Source organism: Gobio gobio (assembly GCF_949357685.1).
Source record: "Gobio gobio genome assembly, chromosome: 21".
NCBI lineage: Eukaryota > Metazoa > Chordata > Actinopteri > Cypriniformes > Gobionidae > Gobio > Gobio gobio.
The window spans coordinates 26,607,808-26,615,456 of NC_137117.1; positions in this window are offsets into that span (position 1 = coordinate 26,607,808).

Genomic DNA, 7,649 nt, shown 5'->3' on the forward strand with positions numbered 1-7,649 from the left:
TTTTAGAATTTAATTTAAACTTGGTAATTAACAAAACGTTTTAGGATTTTGACAAAAAATAGGTTTCAGGTTCTGTACTATTTCTAAGTCACTAATCAAAGTAAGATTGTTCACGCGACTCTGTACAGGTCATGTTCTTCCCTGGAAGCTCGAGAAGCTCTTTGGATCATCTCAAACCATGCTGGAGAACATTTTGGATTGCTTTTGGAGTTTACGCATTAAAGCAAAAGAGGGACAAAGCAAATACTAGCGATGTTACGTATGATGCTGACTGAAGCTTCAAGGCACGTGTCGAGCTCATAGACGGCGAAAAAACATCGAGCTTCGAGCACGCAGCAGCTTTGCGTGTCGGGATTTTTTTACACTTTGAAATGCCCAGTCACAAGTAGCCTAATATAAAGATTTTACATATTTTTATTTTAAAATATTACAAATTATTTAAATAAAATAAGATATTTGCCATATGCAAGAGTTAGTCAAACATGTGTAGGCCTAATAGGCTACATTATTCTATTAGCCTACATCATATTGATATTCATACTCTTTATTGACACTTAAATGGTACATGTATTTATCAGAGAGTGTAATTCAACACTAACTAACCAATAGGTGACGCTGTTTCCGAAACGTTTGAAGCTTTGAATATTTTCCCGGAACAGCCAAGAGAAAGCCTCATGTGTGCGTCTCAATCAGGTCCCTAGTTCAGTAGTCAGGGCACTGATCATCAGGGAATTAGTCAAATGCCTTACAAGACTGAGTGGTACTGCAATAAGGTTAACAGGGAACTAGCAATGAAAAATACTTCTGAAGCAGGGACGTGCACAGGAATTTTGAGGGGCAGTTGCTCTGACCTAAAAAAAAGGGCACTTCAAACAATACCCAAAATAGTGATAGGATTTAGGCATCTAACCATTTTGAATAAAATAATTAATGTGATGCATTACTTCCATCATTCATTCTTCTTGCTAAAACAAAATGTGAGAAACTAACTATCAGCAGACATGTAGCTTAGTTCCCTTACGAGAGTACTCTCGTATTGCGTTTTGCTAAAACGCTATGGGGGAATTCCTTTCCTCGAGATATTGAAGCAAATTTTTATCCAAAAATACCTTTTATACGCAGTGCAGCTGCACAACTCTCAGCAGGAAGCAGCTGCGTGCTGATTGGCTGTGCCGCAGCAACTGCAGCAACCTATAGCGAGACCGTGGGGCGGGACGGACCAATCAGGTCCTTCCAAATTCCCGCCACAAGGGGCAACAGAATTTGCATAGCCTAGGGTATATAAGACCCACTCTCGCAAGGTTAGTCAGATTAATTCTTCTTCAGCGACTTGCAATCGTTGAGCTCCAGATCGAAGCCTTGCGTCGACACGCACCCAGCGGAACACGCGGCCTGAGGACGTCGGATTCTCCGCCTTCAGCCTGCCTTCCAGCTGCGCCATCCGGCACTGTATCCTTTCTTACCTTACTGTGTTTTTCACATTCAAAAAGAGCACGAGACGTTGTTGCAAATGTCTCGTTCCTGCGCCTCGTGCAGAGGTTTCATCGCGGACGAGGATCGGCACATCATCTGCGTGTCATGTCTCGGACGAGACCACACGCAGACTGCACTCAACCAGGGCGGCTGCCCTGAGTGCGACGAGCTGGCGCTGCAGACCCTTCGGGCTCGGCTCGCCAGCTTCGACTCGGATCCCGTCCCGTGCTCCCAGCCTCTGGAGCCACGGAAGAAAAAATGTCGCGACCAGAGGCCACCGGAGCGCTCTGACGAGCACACGCCGGGCATGTCCCCGCGTGCCTCGCCATCGCTCGTGTTGTTCATCGCAGCAGCACAGCTCCCCTCGCATGGCGGCTGCTGCTGTTTCGTTCGGCGGACCGGAGGAGGAAGAGGATGACAGCCTTTCCCTTGCTGCATCCGGGAGCGGGTGGTCGGACGCCGCCTTGGAGCACGCCACTTCGACGCGGACGGCTAGCGGCATCATAACCTCAGTCGACGCTGAGCTTATGCGCTTGCTCACCAAGGCCGTGGACGACCTCTGCATTGACTGGTCTCAGCCCGAGGAGCCCACGAGAAGCCGACTGGATGAGTGGTATTTCGAGAACCGCCGTCAACCGACCGCTCAAAGACCCGCTCCCTTCTTTCCAGAAGTCCACGAGGAGCTAACAAAATCGTGGAAGGCGCCATTTTCTTCTCGCGCCAAATCCTCTTTTTCTCCAGCGCTCACGGTAGTCGATGGCGCTCAGAAAAAAGGATATCAAGCCCTTCCTCCCCTCGAGGAAGATGTCGCTGCACACCTTTGCCCGCCCTCCGCCAGAGGATGGCAGTCAAAGACCGTGCACCCTTCCAAAGCCTGCCGCACTACGTCCAGCCTCGCCGGTCGAGCATTCGCCTCCGCCGGCCAGGCGGCGTCAGCGCTACACTCCATGGCGGTGCTTCAAGTCTTCCAGGCCAAACTCCTCCGTTCCCTGGACGAGTCTGTTCCTGATAACGAGGCTCTGAAGGATCTGCGCGGCGCCACTGACTTGGCCCTGCGCGCCACCAAGGCCAATGCTCAGGCGATCGGCAGATGCATGGCCAGCCTGACGGTGTTGGAGCGCCATTTGTGGCTTAACTTAACAGAGATGAAGGACACGGACAAGACCGCTTTCCTGGATGCGCCCATTTCGCCTTCAGGATTGTTTGGTTCCGCCGTGGTTGGGTTCACGGAGCGCTTCACTGAGGCACAGAAGGCTTCTCAGGCAATGCGACATTTCCTGCCCAAGCGTTCCAGCTCCTCCGCTAGCCGTCAAGCTAAAGCTGGACCAGCCCAGCCCACAAAGGCGCCGCCTTCAGCTCGCCAGCCTCACGCGGCTTCCAAGCCCGGTCAGCGTTCCCGCTCTACGAGCCGAAGCAGACCGCCGGAGCGTCAAGGTCCACGACCCAGCAATGTGTCGAAACCTGAGCCTCCGAAGCCGTCCTAGCCAGAGGTATGAAGAGAAGGCGGATAGTGCCCGCTTCGGCCGGTGCACCGCCTCGCTCTCTTCTAAAACGTTCCCCAGCTCCCTTCAAGGCGGCTGGGAATGCCACATTCACAGCCAACGAGCCCGCAAGCAAGCGCGCTCGCCTGTACACAAACGCCGTTTTCACGGCGACCCATATGAGTCACAAAAAGAGCTTTTTCTCTGTAGGCAGTGTGCCAGCATTAAAGCATGTACCCCTACACTCAAGCACTCCCCATGTTCCCCAGCCCCCTGCACTCAGGTGGCTGGAAACATTATTCTCACAGTCAACGAGCCCGCACTCAAGCGCGCTCGCCTGTACACAAACACCAATACTCTATCTCCCCCAGCCCCCTGCACTCAGGCGGCTGGAAACATTATTCTCACAGTCAACGAGCCCGCACTCAAGCGCGCTCGCCTGTACACAAACACCAATACTCTATCTCCCCCGGCCCCCTGCACTCAGGCGGCGGGAAACAATTCCCTCATAAGCGCCAACTTAGCGCAAGGTTATCGGGCCACCGAGTCCCTGTTACTCAGCGACTCGCCCCACAGATTAATTCAGCCCCTGGCTTCGAAGGCCGAGGCCTGGCGGGCCATTCCCGGCATTTCGAAATGGGTGTTGAACATAATAGAACGAGGTTACTCGCTACAGTTTGCTCGCAGACCACCGCGCTTTCGCACCGTGGAAGAGACAACGGTGAGAAGCGACAAAAGTCACGTGCTTCGAACCGAGATATCAAAACTGTTAATAAAGGGAGCGGTAGAAGCCGTACACCCCTCACAGAGCGAGTTGGGCTTTTACAGCCGTTACTTCCTTGTACCAAAAAAGGACGGTGGTCTAAGACCCATCCTAGACCTCAGACATTTGAACAAAGCCCTTATGAAGCGCCCGTTCAGAATGTTGAGAATGAAACAAATCCTCGCGCACATTCGCCCGGGAGATTGGTTTTTCACTGTGGATCTAGAGGATGCCTACTTCCACATACAAATAGCCCCCCATCACAGGCCATTCTTGAGATTCGCCTTCGAGGGGAAAGCATACCAATACAAGGTGCTACCTTTTGGTCTATCTCTAGCCCCTCGCACGTTTACAAAGTGCATGGAAGCGGCGCTAACCCCGCTGAGGCTTCGGGGAATGAGAATTCTCAACTATCTCGACGACTGGCTCATAATAGCTCAGTCAGAGATACAGCTATTAACCCACAGATCTTGGCTTCTCAACCATTTACAATGCTTGGGACTCAGAATCAACGTGGCAAAGAGTTTATTGTTTCCCACACAGAAAGTTTCGTTTCTGGGAACAGTATTGGACTCGCTGCAGATGAGCGCGAGGCTGACGTCACAGCGCGCGCTCTCTGCTCAGAACCGAGCGGTTTCCCTCAGGTCCGGTGCACACATTCCTCTCAAACACTTTCAGAGGATGTTGGGTGTCATGGCCTCGGCGGCGCCAGTTCTCAGACTGGGTCTGTTGCACATGCGCCCCCTACAGCACTGGCTGAATCGCCGCGTTCCAGCTCACGCATGGCTTTCAGGCCGATTGCAAATCAAGGTAGACCACAGCTGTGTGTTGGCTCTGGCTCCTTGGAAAAATCCCGTCTGGTACAAGACGGGCGTGAGTTTGGGCACTGTTACGAAGTGGAAAGTTATCTCGACAGATGCATCCAACCTAGGTTGGGGAGCCCTTCACGAGGGCAGGCCGATCTCCGGTCTCTGGTCAGACTCGGAGAAGAGCCTTCATATAAACTGTCTAGAGATGAAAGCGGTCACGATATCGCTAAGAGCTTTCCTTCCGTACATAAAACACCACCATGTCCTGATCCGAACGGACAGCAGATCGGTGGTAGCCTATATAAATCGCCATGGCGGTCTGAGATCTATCGACCTGCACTCAATGGCGGAAGAAGCCCTAATATGGGCAGAGCACAATCTGAGCTCGCTGAGAGCGACTCACGTGCCAGGCATTCTGAATTTGGGTCCGGACATGCTGTCCAGGGGCAAAGTGTCCCCTGCAGAGTGGTCTCTTCACCCAAATATAATTCAGATAATTTGGGGCAAGTTTGGAGAGGCAAAAGTGGATCTTTACGCCTCACAAGACAATGCTCAATGCCGAATATATTTCTCCAAGCACGAGGATGCGTTGGCCCACGAATAGCCCAACCTTCCTCTTTATGCGTTTCCCCCAATCTCAATGTTACCTCAGGTCATAGAGAGGATCAGGGAGAGCAAATGCGCTGTGCTTTTAATAGCCCTGCTTTGGAGAAATCAACCTTGGTTCTCACTGCTGAGTCAGAAGTCAGATGCAGCTCCGTGGCCGATCCCGCTGAGGAGAGACCTCCTCATGCAGGCGGAACGGCAGATCTGGCATCCCCGTCCCGATCTATGGGCGCTTCATGTTTGGCCCATCAACGGGTACATGAGAACCTTTCTGAAAGCGTAATGAATACTATTACTGAAGCTAGAGCCCCCACAACTAGGCGGCTCTATTCAGGCAAATGGTCAGTCTTTTCAGACTGGTGTAAAGCGCGAAATCTGACCCCACATGATTGTGCAGTGTCAGAGGTGCTTACATTTTTACAAGAGCTTCTGGACGCGGGTCGCTCCCCCTCCACGCTCAAAGTTTATGTGGCTGCTATAGCAGCGTATCACATTCAAGTGAACGGACTGTCACTAGGAAAGAGCGATCTCATTGTTCGCTTCCTTAAAGGGGCTAGAAGGCTTCACCCACCTCGCCCCCCTTCAGTCCCTATATGGGACCTGTCCACGGTCCTGGATGCCATGAAGAGCTCTGCATTTGAGCCTCTGCATTCTGTGAGCTTAAAGCTCCTGTCACTAAAGACTGCTTTTCTGCTAGCGATTGCATCAGTTAAGCGAGTGGGTGATTGTGGCGAGCAGCGAGGCCGAGGGACCGTGAGGGCGGGACGAGGCGGCGCTCATCAGGGAGGATGAGCGCCAGCTGCGCGCCGCAGCGATCTCGGCCCTCGCGGAGGAGTGAGGGACTATAAAGGAGGAGCGACGACAGTGAGGGACGAGAGAGGACCAGGCCTGGATTTTGTGTTATGTTTTATTTTGTGTTCGCTGCAGTCGTCTGTGAGGGGCTGCAGCTTTTTATTTTCATTTGTGTTTGTATGTAGGCGGCAGTCGACCGCGAGGGGCTGCCGCCGCCATTTTATTTTGTGTTTATGTTTTATTAAATACTTTGATTGTTCGCCGGTTCCCGCCTCCTTCTTCCCGTACAAACAAGTTTTACTACAGTGGTGCCGAAACCCGGGAGGAAGGAGGGACACGCTGTCGAAGAGCCCTCGCAGCTGAGGGGGATCGCGGTGCCGCGGAGTTCGGGCAGCGCGGAGGAGAGAAGTCCGCGAGCGGCTGCCCGAAGCGGTGGTGCTGGAGCGGATGAAGGTCGGTGGGATGGAGAGCTCGCTGCCGTGCCCCTGGGTCGAGGTGGGGTGGCTGCCGTCCGCGAGGGGGCGAAGGAGTCCCCAGCGCTTGCCCGGAGCCGAAGCCTGCTGCCGTCCGCCATATTGGGGAGGAGCCGGAGCGCTGCCGTCCGCCAGGTTGGGGAGGAGCAGGGAGCGCGGGAGGGGGACTCGCTTCCGGCCGCCCTCAGAAGGAGGAGCCACCGCCGGCCGCCAGGGGGCGGAGGAGTGTCGAGCCGTCCACCGGCCGTCCAGTACCACCGCATGGCACCGCGAGGAAGAGCCTCTCGGCTGGCTGAGGACCGAGCGGCAGTGTGTCTGGGAACCGGACCAGAATTTTTTTTTTTTTTTTTTTCCTCTCTCCACTCTCTCGTCTCTGTCGCTCCTCATGTTCCTCGCTCCGTTCTCTCACCTTGCTGTTCTTACCCCCAGGTCCCGCGGCCGCCGTGATCGCCCCCCCCGGGGAGGGGGGGGGGGGGAGTAGAGCGCAGGCTCGGGAGTACCCCCCGGCCTGCGAAGGGCGTTGGGGGTATGTGGCGAGCAGCGAGGCCGAGGGACCGTGAGGGCGGGACGAGGCGGCGCTCATCAGGGAGGATGAGCGCCAGCTGCGCGCCGCAGCGATCTCGGCCCTCGCGGAGGAGTGAGGGACTATAAAGGAGGAGCGACGACAGTGAGGGACGAGAGAGGACCAGGCCTGGATTTTGTGTTATGTTTTATTTTGTGTTCGCTGCAGTCGTCCGTGAGGGGCTGCAGCTTTTTATTTTCATTTGTGTTTGTATGTAGGCGGCAGTCGACCGCGAGGGGCTGCCGCCGCCATTTTATTTTGTGTTTATGTTTTATTAAATACTTTGATTGTTCGCCGGTTCCCGCCTCCTTCTTCCCGTACAAACAAGTTTTACAACAGTGATCTGCACGTGCTCTCTGTGAGTGCCTCGTGTCTGGAATTTGGGCCAAACGACTCCAAAGTCGTCCTCAAACCAAGACATGGATATGTACCTAAAGTGCTTTCAACTCCGTTCAGAGCACAGGTCATTTCACTTTCGGCACTTTCATCGCAGTCAGATGAAATAGATGCTAATTTGCTCTGTCCTGTCAGAGCGCTGAGAATATACATAGAGCGTTCCACTGCTTACAGGCAAACTGAACAGCTCTTTGTATGCTTTGGCGGCCGCACCCGAGGGCACGCGGTTACAAAGCAGACCCTGTCACGGTGGATAGTGGATGCTATCTCGCTGGCTTATGAGTCTAAAGATCT